The sequence below is a fragment of the Canis aureus genome, chromosome 6, assembly GCF_053574225.1.
Source record: "Canis aureus isolate CA01 chromosome 6, VMU_Caureus_v.1.0, whole genome shotgun sequence".
In the NCBI taxonomy this organism is placed as follows: Eukaryota; Metazoa; Chordata; class Mammalia; order Carnivora; family Canidae; genus Canis; species Canis aureus.
Genome location: NC_135616.1, coordinates 68724558 through 68744709, shown reverse-complemented (window position 1 = coordinate 68744709; position 20152 = coordinate 68724558). Strand labels below are relative to the sequence as shown.

The window sequence follows — 20152 nt, the reverse complement described above, 5'->3', positions numbered from 1 at the left end:
AGCCAGGCTCACCCGACAGGTCTGTGCCTCACAAAAACCCAACCTGAAGAACATTCCCAAACCAGCCAAGTACAGGTAAATAGAGTGTGCCCATGTGCAACATCAAACATCAGAGTGGACCACTGTCCTCAGAGGTCAATACAGTGCATTGTTTCCTTGCCAACAAAACTGTACTTAGAATTACCTAAACATTTATGGGCAGCCCAAGTGGCTCAGCGGTTTAGCGCCGCCTTCAGCCCAGAGCGTGATCCCGGAGAGCCGGGATCGAGTCCCACATCGGGCTCCCTGCATGGAGCCTGCTTCTCCCTCTGCCTGTGTCTCTGTCTCTCTCCCTCTCTGTGTGTCTCTCATGAATAAATAAATAAAATCTTAAAAAAAAAAAAAAAGAATTACCTAAGCATTTAGAAATCTCCTCATCCCCAAACGTTTCTTCCTAGGACTCTCCCCTTCCCTTGACCATACGCTGAAAAACACAGTCACCTCTATAACAGACTTTTCCTAGCCTTAATTCTTAGCAAATGCTAACAACCTTTCTGCTCTGGGTAACTGTAACACTCTACTTTTTCTAAATTTGGACATGTCAATCCAGGGAGCTCAAGAGTGATCCAAAGCTCAACTCTTTTAAAGAGAGGCAACCAGCACTGAGAGCTAATTATTGTTGTCTCTACCTTGGCATCATGAATATCATTACATAGCAATCCGATGCCTATTTGAGGGAAGGTCTTGGGTTTTCTGCCTCCTTCCAAAGAGTCTCTATTTCCTGTCTCCTCTTGGGTCTACTGGATGGGGTACAGACAACCATGTCAGTCTCTGGTGGGAAAAACCTATTCTCCAGTCACAAGGACCAACATTGAGTTATTTGAAAATCCTTTTTAGTAAAACCTAGTAGGTAATAGAAAAACAACATGTTCTTCCTACTACCATCCTACCTGTCCCCTAAAATTATTCATAATTATTTTATAGGCTCCACTACTGGATCAGTCATTGTACTTCCATCCTGGTTCAGGTTTTACTGAGCTTTCTCCCAGGATGAACTAAGGGTGCATCAGATTATACTGTTAGATGTGAATCTGTTATTTATGGCTGTAAAACCCGAGCTCCACTACTGATTAAATCAAGTAATATATACAATAAGTATCTACGTTGATTTTCAGAGACAAGTCCTTGGTATGTGTAGAAAAGCTCTGTGCCCACTCCTGCTCTGAGACTAGCAGACACGGCTCCATTTCACCTAGTTATTATATCCTTAGCTGGTTAGGGGCATCATGGATTCTAAGTCCTTATATATAAGAACATATGGTTAAAAGTCCTTTGCTGGTTAAATAAAGTAGCAGTGCTGCTGTTTCTGAAAGTGCACAAACAGTAAGGAGGAAATACTAGGTGGGATACTTTTTTTTTTTCTTTTTAAGATTTTATTTATTTATTCACGAGAGACAGAGAGAGAGAGAAGGGCGGGGGAGGGGGGGAGTGTGTGCAGAGACACAGGCAGGCTCCATGCAGGGAGCCTGACATGGGACTCGATCCCGGGACTCCAGGATCATGCCCTGGGCCAAAGGCAGGTGCTAAACCGCTGAGCCACCCAGGGATTCCCTAGTAGGATACTTTTAAGGACCTTGTGAAACGGAAGGCGCTGCCTGTGGGGGGGATGGTGGGGAGGTAGTTTTGGGCAATCATCTGCCATGAAAGTTAAAGCAAAAGTCATAACCTGTCTATTTGTTATGCATAGCAGAGAATCAGAGTAAAGCAACACATGTTGAAGCAGTAATTAAAGAAATACCAAGAGTAAACCAAAAGAGCAAAGGCTAAGAGATCTGGTTTGCTGTGGTTAAAATATGCCACATGTTATCTTCTGATTCTCTTTCTTCACCTGTTCACTCAAGTCCCCAAGCTCAGGTACATTCAAGTTTATTTTCAAATGTTTCGCCCCAGGTGAGTCAACACTACAGAAGCGCGGTCCTGCACACTCCTATGATACAAGAGCCTACTGTTTGTCTGTCTGCTTCTCTCCCATTCTAAGCTGTGCACAGGGTCAGTGTTGAGGATCCCAGGTTCCAACAGAAATGGTTTACGTTAGTGCCTTTGCTTCAAGGAATATGCACCCGGCCAACTGGGAGCAAAGCTCGGGTTTTACAGCCTTAAATAACAGATTCACATCTAACAGTATAATCTGATGCACCCTCTTAGTTCATCCTGGGAGAAAGCTCAGTAAAACCTGAACCAGGATGGAAAACCTGGGCTTCAGAAGCTTACTTCCTTTTCCATGGGGCACAGCACGTTTCCTGTCTGTTTCCTTCCCTCAGGGTTCCTCCTCAGCACCGTCAGCCAAGTTCTTCCCTGTTCCCCAGCCTGACTCTCCGTTTTCCTCCAGCATCTGTCTTGCGCCTCTGGGCCAATTCTCAAGGAAACAGGAAAAGCTCCACTCATTTGTGTAAGGTCACTTTCCCTTCAAGAGGCTGGGACCTGCCCGTGGTCCCAGGCTGGGACCTGCTCTTTCATGCTTCTAACCTAGCCAGTTCTTAGGCAGGAGATCACCTCCTTGTGGACACCGAGGCGGGCCAGGGGGTCCTAGGTCAGCAAAAGATCCTCTCGAGTGACAAGAGTACACTGTGAACTTTGAAGAGGAGCCAACTAGAATCTGAAGACCATACTTCTGAAAGTGGGAGAAGAAGAAGAAAAGAAGGATGAGGAAGTGTTACCTCATCTTATTGCCAGACGATCCTGCTGCGACTTTCTTCAGAAAAGGTAAAGGATATTAAAACCAAACAAACAAAACAACCAAACAACAAAAACAAATGCCATCCCCCGCCCCCCACAATTTCGGTATAGGAAAGAATCTTAAGTTTACTGAAGAAATGTGCAATGGGATTCTCAAAAAAGAAAAACAGAACAAACCAGAACACACAATTTCAGGGTAGGAAAAAGTGGTAAAGGTCACCTACCCTTCCTAATCTACAATACCAAATCTCTTCTATATGCCATCCACTCCTTTCAATCTTGAGTGTTTTTTTTTTTAATTTAATTTAGATAAGGGGGAAGGGGCAGAAGGAGAGGGAGAAGGAGAGAGACAATCCTCAAGCAGACTCCCAACTGAGCGGGGAACCCATCAATCCCAGGAGCCCAAGATCATGACCTGAGCTAAAATCAAGAGTTGGCTGCTTAAATGACTGCACCACCCAGACACCACCCCATCCTGAGCAGTTCTGACTTATTTTCTGCTCTCCAAGCCCAGGAGAAACATGGATATCCACATTTATTAAGTACTCCTGTATGCAGATGTTGGGTAGATGCGGAGGGACACCCTGGTGAGGTTTACGACTGTCTCTGCCTTACAGGGATGCTCATCTTCTCTTGAACCACTGATGTCATGGATCTCTCTAATGTGCTATGAAGGGCTTGATTTCCAAGAACCAAAGAGAAAAGCATTTTAAAAGGTGTTACCCTAGCATTATCTGCCATACCTAGAGCCTTTGATGGGCTGACACTTCTGGGAATATAATCCGCAGGATCCAGCAAAACAATAGTGGTAGTTTTCTTATCCTCCTGGTCCCAATTTCATCTATAGCTAACACTTCTATAACATACGGGAAAGTTCTAGAACAGATCCACTCCATTCTAGGCAACAGTGTGTCCCAGCCCACTAGCAAAGAACACCAGGATTGTTCCTGGTCATCAGGTTAGACATAGGCTCCTACGGGATACAAGACTGAGGAGCTGTTGAATGCATAACTCTTTCCCGGAAGCCACTCAGACTACGAGAGAATCTGAACAGCGTTAATGATACACTGCTATTCCCACGTGAGATTGTGGAGATTATGATGTGAGATTGCAGAAATGAGAACGAAATCTGGACCATTTTGGAAATTGGTACATTTTGGCTCAAAAGCCATTTTTGTAAAGTATAATAATTCTATCCTATATGAAGACTAAATTAGAGAATATGAGTTGAAATTCTATTTCTAGAATGTTTGGGTTTTGCTTATTTTTGATTAGAGATTCAATTCTAACGGCAGTAAAATATAACAGTGAATCCTATTTTGGAAACATGCAATTTCACGGAAGTATACTCCACCCTGTCATAGCTCTGGGTGGAGGAGGAAAAAAAAAACACACCAATCTTCATGCCAGGAAAGTAAGTATTTGCCAACTTTCCAAAGGGATCCTCTTTGAAAACCCAAGCTCACAAGGAAAACTTTTTAATATTTTTCATATTCAAAGACCCTGGAAATAGTCCATCTGACTGCTGGGGTCCAATGAACAGTTTTAGGTTAGGATTCTACTCTCCCTCTAAGAACTGGTAAATGTAACTATGCTTGTTGAATAAAGGTAAAATGTCTATTCTCAAAGTGTTCTGTTTTGTTTTTAATTCATAGAGATTAAAATTCAGGTTTCTCTAGGGAAAACAGAAAAGCTTCCTGATAGTGCTATTAATTATTATTAACTGGAAACTGATAGATAATATGAACCAGTTGTTGGATGTCTCATCTATCTGGGATAGTTCCCCTTCAATCTTGAGAAAACAAGTGACTTCTCCATGTTCTTTCCTCCTCTTAAGAATTCTGAAAAGGAAGTTTTAAAAAATGCCAGACCGGGTCAAATCAATGGAGTATTCAGTACTTCTGACATTTATCAAAGAACTCTTTCAAAATTATACCCTGTAACATTATCCTCAACATTTATAGATGTACTGCTAAGATCCTCAATCTCTCTTTTTGATTTATATATGGGGACTTTAAGCACTTATGCAACTCTGCTCTATTTGCAGGTCTGTGACTGCTTCTCAGATGGAGACATTCCATGTGGTGTCCTGAAAAGTATGGACTGTACTACCACAGAACCACAAATACGACAGGATGAACATAGAGGACGAGTACGTGTTGCTTTTGAAGTATTCCCCACCCCTCCCACAAGTGAAATATTCATTCCAAGTCCAGTTCAGCAGAAGTGCCTCCAACAGAGAAGAGCTGCGAGAGAATAAAAGCCTTAAGAGCTGATCTTGATCATGCTTCTATTCAAGGGCTCAACATTCTCAGCATAAATCACAGGACGGTGGAGACAGGAGAGGGGGTGGCCATTATTACTGCTCCAAATGTCTGCTCTCCATGAAGCCTCCCCTCCACCCACCTACCTCATCAACTCTGTAACTAGGCTTTGGGGTCAATGGAATGGGGGTGGAGGTGACACGTGCCTCCCCTGAGTAGAAGGCTTCCAAGTCATCTGTTTCCCTTTGCCCTGAGACCTGCTGTGTCCAATGAAGACTGCCGCTCAGTTGGCCTGAGCTCCAGGGAAAAAAGGCAGTGGACACAGTAGACACATAAGTCAGGCAAGACACAAGTCTTTGTTTCTGAAGGCCAAAGAGATCCATGGGTCATGCACTGTCACGGCATGATTAAGCCTAAGCTATTTGACAAAGGAAAGATTTCAAAAATCCAAGTCCTACCCTTTTGTTTTTATAGAAGGAAACTGTGTGGAGGAAGAAGAATGACTGGCCCAAGGTAGCACTGTCCTTGTGGTCAGGGCCAGACAGACCAGAGCTTGGAGCTCTCCTTCTGCACAGCAACCACACAAGTAGTAAGAGTGGGATCTGATTCTCAACCACTGCAGGCAAGTCATCATTCCCATTGAAGTCCAAAAATAAAAACAAAAATAAAAACACCTACTACCTGGTGATTTTTATGATCCAGAGGTCTCTAAGGAAAGGCTTTCATAACCAAGCAGCCTTCCTCCCCACCAGGTTGTATGTGTCACAGCATGAGACAGACACTGACATGAGGAGCTTTTCTGTAAAAACATATTATAGGACAGTCCTAAGTGGATTCAGATCTGGTTTTTTGTCCCAGCAGTAGCCTCTGGGAAATTTCACTTTCCTCCTCCAGAGATAGATGGAGGCAAAGAAGATGGAGCTGTGCATTCTAATGGCTCGTTAACAACATTATAAGACTCACAGAGAGACAAAGTAAAACCCAGAGAGCAAGGTCCCTACCTAGGAGAGGCTAGGCTCTAGCCAGAAGTGGGTCTAGATGGACCTTAGGGGTGTGTATTTCCAATGGCAGATTTTTTTTAAAAAGCAAACTACAGTTCATCCTCAGTGTCACACACACTCTTTACTGACTCTTGCACTGAGACAAGGTACTTCTATACTATGGATCATAAGAAAGTTATCTAGACTTCATTCTGTTGCTAGCTTACTTAATAACACCTGATGAGTTGTATGATTGGCACATATCACCCATGCATTACTCTTCCCTCCCCGCCCCCCACTGCCTAAGGAGATCTGAGAGAGAAAGAAAATGCTTTCTCATAGTTAAAAATAGGTTAGTGAAAGCATTCTGTAAGCTGTAACTATCGACCTGTAGTACCACTGTTATTACCAGACAGCTCCTGTCTGCCTCTCCCTTCTCTACAGGTCAAGGTTAGTCAAACCAGCTTATCTTTTCCCAAGTGTGTAGTCAGTGGAGATGTGACAACTTAGAGAAGAGGGGAGCATATTAATGCATCCTTACGTTCTTCAGTCTGTGAAGGTTTTCCATCAACTACTGGAGCGGGAGTGCAACAGAGAGAAAGATGGGTTGTTTGTTATTGTTATTACGAAGGCAAGTGTTTCCTCACTAGAAAACTTCCTTTGCAATCATCCACATCAGACGAATCTTGCTAGAATGTACTGGAACCCAGCTCTCCCAGGACAGTGCAGTATGTACCAAAGCACAATCATTGCTTTCTGGTTGACATTACATTGGGCAAGTAGGAAATAAATGTCCAAGTTTCTCTACTATAAAAGACAAAAAAAAAAAAAAAAGAGAGGGGACTGAGGACAAGCTGTCCTAGAATTCTGGGGTACAGAACAGCAAAGGAACGTAATTTTAACACTGAGATTGACAGAGATACCAACAAGAGAGAAAGAGCACATTCCATCCATTCCAAAGGGTGTTCACAACTGTAAATCCAGATAATGGGCAGGGTGGCCCACCCTGTTCTCTGTCTGCTAGGACCAGATAAACAGGACGGACACAGGAATGCGCCCAGATAAACCTGAATGCCTCCCTCCCTCTGTCCCTCTATCCTCAAAAACCCTTAGAAGATTTCAGTTTATGATTATTCAAGTATAATAATGTGTTTGAGACCTGACCCATGCACTATCTGAAAGTTTTTATACTTAATGAATGTTCAAGTTGACAGTCAATTAAAACTCTGCATTGTCAAGCCTACTACAAAGCCAACACTCCTGCAACTGTGCAAAATTGAAATAACCCAATGGGGGAGGCATGGCTAACACTATAACTTGACAAAGATAACCTTAAAAGGGAAAGTTTTTGTCCTAGCCTTTTCACACCACAAGCCAATACATGTGCATGCATGAAAATACAAACACGTGCATATACTCAAACACACTCAGACAAGACTGTCTTGGGAAAGATTTAATTCCAGAAGTTTTCAACGTTCATGGATCGATACCCTGTTTTGCCACTGAACGCCTAACTTCTTATCGAGACTCCTTAGGAGTCTCATGAGTCAAAGGATTGCAATTCTTTCCTAAAAAGGATAATGTTTGTTGAAATGCACACAAACACACACAGGCCTTAACTACGAGTGAAAAAAAGGCCAATGATAGCAAGGTGTTGCAAAAGAGAAAAGCATGCCACAACCTGATCCTTGCTTTCTGCTCTTGAACTCCTGCATTAATTATAACAAATTACAGGGAATCCAAGTACAGTTTATAAGTACAATAAACTCCCTAATAATAGCCTATAATTTAATCAAGGGTTCTCTTTAAAAAAAAAAAAAACTCCTCTACAATACATCATAGAGGGAGAGAGACTATCCTGACACTACTTTCTGCCACACTCTATGCTAGTAGGTACAGATTCCTTCATGACAATCCCAATGATAGGATTTAAAAGAGCCAGATAGGTTTCACTACTGTGGGCTGTGATGCCCTGAACTAGGAAAACATAACAGAAGTAGAAATACCTAGTCTTGAAAGAAAATACAGTCCTAGAGCATGTGATGTTAAAATAGAATCTGAGTCTGTTTTGCTCTGTCTTAAAAATCTCCAATGACTTGGAAAACAGTTTGGCAGTTCCTCAAAAAGTTAATTATGGAGTTATCATATGACCCAGCAATTCCACTCCTAGGTGGATCCCCAAGAGAACTGAGAATGCATGTTCACACAGAAACTCGTACACAAATAGCAGCATTATTTATAATGGTCCAAAAGAGGAAATAACCCAAATGTCCATCAACTTATGAATGGATAGACAAAATGCCATCTGTCCATCTGTCCATACGATGGCATAGGATTTAGTCACAGAAAGGACTGAGGTACTGATACTGCTACCACGCGAATGAATTATGAAAACATTAAGTGAAAGATGACACACAAAAAGGTCATATGTTGGATGCTTCCATTTATACGAAATGTCCAGGAAAGGCAAATCCATAGACAGAAAGTAGATTAGTGGTCGTCAGAGGCTAAGAGAAGAGAGGCGGGGGCAAGAAAGTGTTCTGAAATTAGATCCTGCCAATGGTTGCACAATGTTGTGACTATACCAAGAACCACTTAATGGTATACTGTAAAATAGTTAAAATATTACAGTTATGTGAAGTGAATTTTATCTCAACCAAATAAAACCTCCAACTGCTTTAGTTGGGAAAAAGTTCACACTTGTGATATGGTATAGAGGCTCCTCATGATCCACTCCTTCCTTTATGACTTCATATCTCCCTACATGCCACACACCTGAACTGTAATCGGTGTACTATGCTTCCCCCACCATGTTCCTTTCCGCCTCCTTCCTGTTTCTGCTGACAGTCCTTGCCCATCCTCCTCCGTTTGTACAATCACCTATTCATCCTTTAAAGCTCAGTTGAAATCAATCTGTTTTCATCAGCTTCCCAAACCTCAGCCAGTAAATGGAGCCTCCCCCAGCCCCCGCAGCACTTCACCCAGAACTCTCCTGCAATGTCATCTGTACCTCCCCCAGTCCACCATAACCTCCACCCAGACTGGAGACGGGATCCTATAATTTGATGTCGGTACCTGGCACTAAGTACATACTCAATAAACATTTCTGAGTAGATGAAATGCTAACAGGAGAACTCATACAGAGGGAGGGAGATTGATCACCTCATAGTAAGATTATGAGATGTTCTTTCTATAGTACAAAAGAGGCAACGAGAAGTTTCAAACATGTAACCCATCATGCCATCATGCACTAAGCAGAAAGCCTTGAACTTCTGCTTTTAGACAAAGGGGGGAAAATTCCTTCAAAGACCCAGGAGAGCCAACACAATATTGAAGGAGAGCAAATCTGGAAAAATGACACTACCCAATTTCAAGACATGATAAAGACATAGACAAGAAAATAAATATCAGGGAAAAAATAAACAAATAGACCAACAGAAGAGGGAGTCTGGATATAAACCTTTATAGAGTCAGCTGATCTTTCACAAAGGGGCAAAGGCAATACAATGGAACAAAGATAATCAACCTCTTTATCAAATGGTGTTGGCATAATTGTGGATCACATACCAAAACAAATTTAAAAAACCCCAAAAAAAACCCTAAACAATAACAACAAAAAATTGAAATGACCTTGCACCCTTCACAAAAATTAATTCAAAATGAATGACAGACCTAAATGCAAAATGTAAAACCATAAGAATCCTAGAAGATAATGGGAGAAAATCTGATGACTATGGATATGGCAATGACATTTCAGGTACAACACCAAAGACACAATTAATGAAAGAAATTACTGGCTTTGTTAAAATGTAAAACTCTGTTCTGCAAAAAGCAACGTCAAAGAGAATGAGAAGACCAGCTACAGCCTGGGAGAAACCATTTACAAAAGATACATCTGATAAAGGACTGATCCAAAATATACAAAGAGCTCTTAAAACTCAACCCAATCAAAAAAATGGGCCAAAGATCTTAGTGGACACTTCATCAAAGAAAATAAGTAGATAGCAAAGGAATACATGAAAAGATACTCCACATCATGTCATGAGGGAAAGGCAAATTAAGACAACGAGATACCACTACACAACTATTAGAATGGCTAAAATCCAGAACACTGACAACCAAATGCTGGCAAGGATGTGGAGCAATAAGAACTCTCATTCATGGCTGTGGGAATGCAAAATGGTACAGCCACTTCGGAAGACAGTTTGGTGGTTTCTTAAACTAAACATACGCTTACCATATGATCCAGCAATCATGCTCCTTGGTATTCACTCAGAGGAGTTGAAAACTTCTGTCCATATAAAAACCTGCACAGAGATGTTCCCAGCAGCTTTATCCATAATTTCCAAGACTTGAGAGCAATCAAGAAGTCCTTCAGTAGGTGACTGGATAAGCACACGGTGGCACATCCAGACAATAGAATATTATTTGGCACCAAAAAGAAATGGGCTATCAAGCCACGAAAAGACATGGAGGAACCATAAATGTCTATTGCTAAGTGAAACAAATATAAAAAGTCTACATGCTGTCTGACTCCAACTACATGACATTCTAGGAAAGGCAAACCTATGAAGACACTAAAAAGAACAGTGGTTGCGGAAGGGAAGATGAATAGGTAGAGAGCCCAGACTCCCAGGGTAGTAAAAATACTCTATATGATACTATAATGATGGATACATGTCATTATACATTTGTCCAAATCCATAGGATACACAACACAAAGAGTGAACCCCCTACGGTCAACTATGGCCTCTGGGTGATGATGATGTATCATTCTTGGTAAAGATACTGATGAGTGATGTTGATATTGGTGGAGACTAAGCACGTATGAGGGCAGGGGGGGTATACGGGAAATCTCTGTATCTTCCTCTCAATTTTGTTGTAAATCTAAACCTGCTCTAAAAAAGAATCTTACCAAAAAACAACAATAACAACAACAACACACACACACAACTTATTCAGTGTGGACCATTTGTTTATGTGTTGATGATTTACACTGCTTTCTGAGCTACCAAGTAGCAAAGAAGGAACTCAGGCCTGAATCACAGTCAAGGACCAACAACAGCAAAAAATAAACCCTCATGGAGGCAAACCAGAAGAGACTCTTAACTCTAGGAAACAAACTGAGGGTTGCTTGAGGGGAGGTGGGTGGGGATGGGGTAACTGGGTACAGGCGTTAAGGAGGGCATGTGATGTCATGAGAACTGGGTGTTACATGCAAATGATGAACCATCAAATTTTACCCCCCAAATGAATAATACAGTATATGTTCATGAGATTGAATTTATTATTTATTTTATTTATTTTTTAAGAGTCTACTATTTATTCATGAGAGACACAGAGAGGCAGAGACACAGGCAGAGGGGGAAGCAGGCTCCATGCAGGGAGCCCGATGTGGGACCCGATCCCGAGACTCCAGGATCACGCCCTGGGCTAAAAGCAGATGCTCAACCACTGAGCCACCCAGGCATCCCACGAAATTGAATTCAAATCAAGAATTAAAAAAAAAAAGAAAAAAAAAAAGAAAGTAACCCTCACGGTGGGCAAAAACAACAAGGGTCCCTGCAGACTAGCATGACAAAACCACTCCTCTACATTGCCACTGTAAAATATGGAGCCTTATCCCTCTGATACTAGGAATAAGTATGTCTTGACTCATCAGTTCAAACTATATACCTGCCTGCCTCGAAAATCATATGTTCATAATATTACCTATAACTCCACTGTGGGAAAAGGGAGCTTAAATTACAGCTGTAAGTTGGGTGAGTCAACTTTCCAAAAATCTGCCTTCCTGGTAAAGAGCCAGGATTGTGGCTAAGAAGTTGACATGAATCCTTAAAAATTTGGTGAGCTAGCAGATGGAAGAGTAGGACTGTTGTTAGCTCTCTGCCTGTTCTGAAGGAGAAAATAAATGACAATTAATGAACATGAGGCGAGAGGATCATCTCTGTGGATGGTCATGAGCTCTTCCTTACAGTCCCTAGTTAAAGATAGTGCCAACATTCTCAAAAGTGACAACTGCCAAAGAAGTTAATTCTTCCCTCAATGCAGCAATGTCCCAGAAGTGAGCAGGAGATACTATGTATGGGCTTAATAAATATTTGGTGAATGAATGATGGAATGAAAGTAATTAATTACTTTCTGTAATTAATTAGAGATCATAGATCTCTAGGGATCTAGAGAAATAGAAGAGAGAAATAGAAGTTCCCAGCCTATATTAAGTCACATAGCTAGACACACAGAGTATCTGATCATTACTGTTGACCAGGAAGCTCAGGATGGATACAGATGAATGGGAAGACCATCGGGTACTAGCATTCTATCTTCTTCAACCCAGTTTCCTACCATCACAGCAGGTCAGCACAAAGTGGAGGCTGTCCTTTGCTCTTAGAAATGGAATTATTTTTTTCAAAGATTTTATTTATTTATTCATGAGAGACACACAGAGAGAGGCAGAGACACAGGCAGAGGGAGAAGCAGGCTCCCTGCAAGAAGCCTGATGTGGGACTGGATCCGGGACCTCAGGATCATGCCCTGAGCCAAAGGCAGAGGCTCAACTGCTGAGTCACACAGGCGTCCCTAGAAATGGAATTAATACAATGGAATAATAATTAGCCATCAAAAAAAAAAATGAAATCTTGCCATTTGCAAGGATGTGGATGGAACTAGAGGGTATTACGGAATCAGTAAATTCTACCTCTGAAACCAATAATACATTATGTGTTAATTAACTGAATTTAAATAAAATTAAAAAAAAAAAAGAAAAAAGAAAAGGAATATGCCAGTCGACCCAACTCTCACATACCTGGTGGACTCCAGAAACCACCTCAGATTCTATATTATCCAAAAGGCAAGTGATAAGCCAGGCCAAGGGAACACCTTGCAGCTGTGGGGACCCTCTCATCTAAGGTAAGTGTTAGAAGGAAATGATCTGTCATTGATCATATTTTTCCTGCCTGCCTTCATTTCTGTCTAGAGTTAGCCCAGTCTGGGCTCTGACCCCTAGTACTCTTTGAACATCACCTCCTACACATCCCTCCCGCCAGCATCCCTGTCATCAAAACCATGGCCCCACCCAGGTTTTGTCCCTATGAGCTAGCCAAGTCTAATTTTTTTTAAAATTATTTATTTATGATAGTCACACAGAGAGAGAGAGACAGAGAGAGAGGCAGAGACACAGGCAGAGGGAGAAGCAGGCTCCATGCACCGGGAGCCCGACGTGGGATTCGATCCTGAGTCTCCAGGATCGCGCCCTGGGCCAAAGGCAGGCGCTAAACCGCTGCACCACCCAGGGATCCCCTAGCCAAGTCTAATTTTACACTCTGGTTACTGTTTCTACTTATTGGCCAATTTAAGTTTTATTTTATTTTTTTTTAAGATTTTATTTATTTATTCATGAGAGACACACAGAGAGAGAGAGGCAGAGACACAGGCAGAGGGAGAAGCAGGCTCCATGCAGGGAGCCTGACGTGGGACTCCATCCCTGGTCTCCAGGACCACACCCTAGGCTGAAGGCGGCACTAAACCACTGAGCCAGCCCAGCCACCTGGGCTGCCCCTAATTTAAATTTTAAATGCGTCTAATCATTGGGCTTTTAGGTTTTTGTACTTCAACTCTGCAGGTACCCATGGGCTCTCTTAGTCACTTCATGCACATTTTCTCATAGTCATGGCTTAAAAACGTCTGAGTTTATTTAATAGAGTATATTTAAAAACACTGACAGAGAAACACACATACATATACAAGCTAGATGGGAAATTCATCAGAAATAGCAAAAGAGCTACTTCTACCAAGAAGTCAGAAATACAGGAGATCCCTTGAGATCCTATCCGATGACATTGATTTCCACATTATGTACCCTACTCTGAGACAACTGCCCATCCCATCCCACTTTGAATCTGGCCAATAAGATCCATGTTCAACCTCTCATGAACCACAGCTCTTCAGTGTCCCAGATTTTATATATTGCTAATGATGACAGGCTCACCCCTCTCCACTGAGCTCATAAGTACCCTGAAGTCAGTAACCACCCCTCTTTGTTTAATAATTCACAGATACAGTAGATGATTTGAGACTCAGGAACCTGTGCAAAAAGCATTACGATCATTTACTGACTCAGAGAAGCGCAGTGGGTAAAAAGAATGCTTCTTTGGAAGCGAGCCACCCACATAGTTGGCATAAAACAATATTGGACTCAGCAGCAAAACAAAAACCCCAAATCACCTAAACTCCAGGTATTGCACAATATAAGGCTTTTCCCCAGCCACTGAACTAGAATATTTCATTCTATCTTCTTTGTTCCCACTGGATTTTGTAACTAACATAGTTTGATTAGGCAATTTGTTTAATTATGAATATCTACTTTTCTTGGCTATTTTAAAAGCTTGTTTTGTTTCTCTTTGTATTTGCCCTCAACATCTAGCATACAGTAGGTCTTCACTGTACATTTACATCGGAGCAAGACAGGAGGACACCTATATGTGACGTGGCCTTCCTTCAAAGCCAACTAATTACAGAATGGCTGAAAGAAACTCTACATTGTTGCTAGGTTATACTCTGAAAGAAATAATAAAAATAAAAATATCCCACATGTCTATTAAAAGCTTTAGAGCCTTGAACTCTCCACAACTGAAATCATAATCAATTTCTCTAGATGTTAAATCAGAAGATTCAAATGATCCTTCATTGTAATGGTGCCTTAGATTCACAACACTGTTTTCCAAGTGTTCTTAGGTGCAGTAGTTCATGTCATTTCATATTCACAGAAACTCTCAAAGATGGTCACATGTTTTGCATTTACCCATGAGGAAATGCAAGCTCAGAGAGGCAAGGTGACTTGCCAGGTCTTCTGATTTTATAGGCAAGTGCCCTTTTATTACAATGCTGTGCCTGTGTAGTCAACTGGGATGGTCTGTCATTTCTGTAGATCTGGAGTATAAATGTGAAAGGAAACATTGGAAGGATGAAAAAAAAAAAAAAACTACAGAAAGTTGTAAACACACGACAACATGAATCCAGGGACCATTTACTGAATTTTTGCAGCTGGAAATGAATGCTCTTCTTCTGCAGAATCTTCAAAAGCAGCTGAGGGTATCAAATGTAGCAGCAACTGCCAAAGATAAAATACCAAACCAGCAAACATCTCACTGCCCAAGAATCTAGCATCTTCCTATGCTGCTATGTCTGCCAAAATTGTGCTTGACATTTTCAGGCATGGAAATGTCTGTCTACAATTCTTCCTTTCAACCCTCATCTAGGGCTCTAGGATTAAAGGACTAGATAGAGATACTCCTTTTGTTGGATGCAATTTAAGAAATACTTCTGGATGCCCTTTCTTCTTTTAGAGTATGGTTTTCTAACTGCCCCAGTCCCTTTTAAAGGCAATCTTTAACATCCTACTCCCCAAACACATAGTAGACTTAAAGGTAGAAAATGCCATTTCCTAGAAAAGAAAATGATGATCTACAAAGACAACAGACTATATACAGGTGGAAAGAAGCCCTTTGTTTAGGTATGAGGACAAAGACGGGGGATTGTCTAGCCAAGAACTGTAATTGGCACATCAGAGAAAATTCGTTTCTTCCATTTCATGGAGAAGGGTGCTATAAATACACTTCGCCTTTTCATTCTAAGTTTAAGAATTTAAAACTAACTCGTTGGTATAGCAGCACATCAAAAGTCTTTTTAGGAACCAAGAATTCACTGGGGCATAAATCTAAGAAAGGGTGCCAGTTCTGGACATCCAGTGGCTAAACTGGGCACCCACTGTGGGTATATAACTCCAGGTTTAGAGGACAGGAGTCCTACAGAAGTACTAAGTAGGTATTCAAATTCCCCCTTAACACAAAGCTCAGTAGGCTTCTCCTAAAAATTAAGCCTGCAGAAAATATATGGTCTCCTATATTTAAATGTGCCCATGAAACCAGCCTGAAATCTATTGGTTACAAATCATTTAAAAGCTCTCAAATCCCATTACTATTATGATTTCTTAGCCTCTTGCACACTTTTATTTAAAAATGACACCAAATTAGACCCAATCTACTGGCAAAATATTAGAAATGTACTAGTAAATATGTTCAATTATTTATTCATCCATCTGACAAAACTCAATGAGCACACACTGCATGCCAGGAATCGTCCTCAGCACCAAGGATATGGCAGCAAATGAAAAATCCCAGTTTCTGCTCTCCTTCAAGGAACTTACCAATGAGGACAACAAGCAACAATTAAGGAAATAAATAAGTTCACAAAAATAAAATCAGATAAAAGTTATGGAGAGTAGTAAAGTGGGAGGTGGTCAAGAAAGGTCTCCCTGATAAGGTGAACTATGAGCAGCAATCTGAAAGAAATGAGGAGCTAGCCTTATTAGTATTTGAGGGAAGGATGTTCTGGTTCAGCAGATACAAGGGCTTATAGGAACTGGTGTAGTCATGTGTTCAAAAACAGCAAGGAAGATCTTGAAGCGAGAAGTGAGCAAGAGGACAAATGGTAGGGAAGGAAGGGGGAAGCATCACAGAGGCAAACTGTGATGGAAGGTTCTGGACTATTCTGAGTAAGATGGCAAAGCAGGAGAAGGAAAGAAGCCATATAACCTAGCACACTGAAAAGAAAGGCAGTGGTTGCTGCATAGACACTGGCCTATAAGGGGCAAGGGTGGAAATCAGGATGGAAGTCAGGAGAAGGGACAGTGGACGAGCTGGAAAAGTAGCAGCGGATATGTGAGGAGGTGGTCAGACTCTGGGCATGTTCTGAAGGTTAGATGTGGGCTGGGTGAGAAGGAACTCAAGGATGCTTGCAAGAATTCTGGCTGGAGGCATGAAAATATTTCTTTTTAAAGATTTCATTCATTTATTCATGAGACACACACAGAGAGAGGCAGAGACACAGGCAGAGGGAGAAGCAGGCTCCCTGGGAGGAGCCTGATGAGGGACTCGATCCCAGGACTCTGAGATCACAACCTGAGCCAAAGGCAGACGCTCAACCACTGAGCCACCTGGGTACCTCGAAAATAAAAATTTTAGATGAAGACTCCTCCTCCTTTTTGGAGAACTGACAGACTACTTCTTAAATGTGGGGAAAATAGACTTAACTATTGCTTTAAAAAAATTGTACCCAGATTATGTTTCACTAAAACTTATAAGTTCATCAAACCACTTCATTCAAACATTTGATTTCATAATTTTTTAAGTTGTAGAGGGAGGGGGGGACTCTTTTTGATATAGCAATTGATTTCCTCTTTTTTTTTTTAATCATTCTTTTTCTCTTCCTTGTTCCCTAAATCCTCTGCTTCATATTTCTATATGAGAAATAGCTTAACAGGACACCTGGGTGGCTCAGTTGGTGAAGCATCCGCCTTTGGCCCAGGTCATGATCCTGGGGTTGTGGGATCCAGCCCTGCATCAGAATCCTTGCTCTGTGAGGAGTCAGCTTCTCCCTCTCCCTTTGCCCCTCTCCCTGCTTGTGGTCTCTCTGTCAGATAAATAAATAAAATCTTAAAAAGAAAGAATTTTACAGAATGAAACTCAGATATTTCTACTTGTTTTCTATGACATGAATTTTCCATGCAGACCAAGAACGATAAGGAGATGTGTAGTAAGTGTGAAATGGGCAAAGGTTAAGTGGTACAAAATGGGAAATGAAGCACTACTTTCACTCCATCTTTGGCAAAACTCTCTGGAAAGGTCAAATCACAGCCACTTCCTACTTGATCCTCATTATAAAACTGTCATCCTTAAAAAAAAAAAAAAACAACACACAACCAGTATCATTCATCAAATTAAAGAATAACGCTAAAAATGGTCTTTGCAGTACAACCACAAAACATGCCCTAAAAAAATTAGAGAAGAGAAACAAGTTTGTGTAATTAATAGTTAGAAGCCCATACATTTTTTTATTTAGAATTTGTTATTTTTATGAAAACTCATTTACAGCCACTATCACCTTTACATTGGAAGGAGTGGTTGAGGGGGGGCTCAGTCGGTTAAGGGTCCGACTCTTGATTTTTGATCAGGTCATGATCTCAGAGTCATGGGAATAAGCCCTTCATCAGGAACTGCGCTCAGCAGAATCTGTCTGTCCCTCTCTCTGCTCCTCCCCTTGCTCACGCTCTTTCTCAAAAATAAACAAACAAACAAATAAATAAATAAATAAATCTTTAAAAAAAAGCATAGACAAAGTAAAACATCTTGTAGTGGACTCTCCTATAGTTTATGATTTATATGTGTTTGTATAAACTCTTCTTTATGTTGATCACCTTCTCTATGGAGGGGATCTGTAATAATTAGCACATGAACATAAACCATTCTCTGGGAACAGAACAACATTGTTTCACACTCTTTTTAGAGAATATAGTTCAGTATCTAATTTTGATCATTCAAGTAACTAGAGTACCATATGTTCTTATAATTCCTAACCAGAATTTTATAAAAATGGAAGGAGCCATTCATCAGCTACTATAAACATTTCAAAAATGTGACCTTCATGAGGGCAGAGATTTTGTCTATTTTGTTCACTGCCGTATCTCCAGTACCTGGAAGATTTCTAACACACAACAGACGCTCGGTGAATACTTATTGAATTTATATACACCAAGTTAACTAAAATACTGATAATGCAAAATCATAGTAAATTATATTAATTATTTCATGTTAAGGATAAACATGTAATATTTAATAATAAAATATTGATAGAAAGCACTAATGGTAGAAAACTTTTTCAAAACATAGGGCTTGGGGGCACCTGGGTGGCTCAGTTGGTTATGTGGTTGACTCTTGGTTTCGGCTCAGGTCATGATCTCAGGGTTGTTAGATGGAGCCCCAAGTCTGGCTTGGCACTCAGCAGGGAGTCTGCTTCTGGATTCGCCCTCTCCCTCTGCCCCTCCTCCTGCTCACTCTCTCTTTCTCTAAAACAAATAAATAATCTCAAAACAGGGTTTTATAACGAGAAGAAAAAGTAGAAAGAAGAAGAGCGGTCCCTTTATAATGAAATATTGGGTACTCTAGACGTGGAAGGTAGTATTTTTCCTTAATGAATCACCAATTTAAAACTCTAAAGAAGAAATTACATAATTTAGTTCCACGACACAGAACACGACTTCATACCAGGAATATGTGACCCAATAATAACAGGAAAATCATGTCCTTCAAAAAACTCTTCCACGAAATCAAAACCTTATGCAAAGTGATTTAATTATTTCTATAAGATGGAAATTTCCAAATTCTGCTGTGGTAAAGAAGATATTTACCAGACTAAGGAGATAACAGAGAAGCTAGCTGGTTTCCCCAAGGTCACACAGAAAGTTAACAGGGGCACCAAAGCAATGCAAAATTGCTGGCCCCTGGTCTTCTCTATTTCTGGCTGCAACCACACTGATTGAAAGTAATTGGACAAATGGATACGCCTGTGTTGGCAGAAGGAAGGAATAAACTTAACCATCTCTATTTTATAGATATGAAATAGGCTCATGGACGGTAGTCAGTTTGTACAGTTATGCAAGGGGTGAAGGAATGAAGCCAAAATATAAATCCAGGGCTCTGTCTGCTACATTTGGCTCCTGCCCACCACATTCTACAACACCCATGAGGTGTTTACATTTCAATTTTCCTCTCCTCAGAATGTTCTTCTTTCACACCTCCCACTTTCACCCATCCGTCTTACCCTTTGGGTATGCTGGGGAGAAAACAGGCTTATGGACCCTGGCCTGACTTGTCTTCCCTTCCAATAGTCTTGAATCACTTATCAAAATCCAATGTATTCTTCAAAGCCCAGATCAACAGATACTTCCTATGATGGTTAATTTTCTGTATCATCTTGATTAGGCCATATTACCCAGATGTTTGGTCAAAGATTATTCTAGATGTGTCTGTGAAGGTAATTTTTAGATAAGATAAACATTTAAATCAGTAGACTGAGTAAAGCAGATGACTCTCCATAATGTAGGCGGGCCCCATCTAATTAGTTGACAGCATTAAGAAAAAGAGTGACATCCCCCAAAGAAGAAGGAATTCTGCTAGCAGGCTACCCTTTGACTCAATCTGGGGTCTCTGGGTCTCTAGGCTGCAAAACTACATCGTGGATTTTGGACTTGCCAGTTTCCATAATCATGTGAGTCAATTTCTTAAAATAAATCAATCTCTGTGTATATATAGATATAGTTATCCTGTTGGGTCTGCTTCTCTGGAAAACCCTAAGATA

The 20152-nt window shown here is 41.0% G+C and overlaps 1 protein-coding gene across 3 annotated transcripts in view; it reads right to left on the bottom strand.

Annotated features, from left to right (window-relative positions):
* PTPN14 (protein tyrosine phosphatase non-receptor type 14) overlaps nt 1-20152 on the bottom strand; it is a 180134-nt gene that overhangs the window by 57256 nt on the left and 102726 nt on the right. The window lies entirely within an intron of this gene.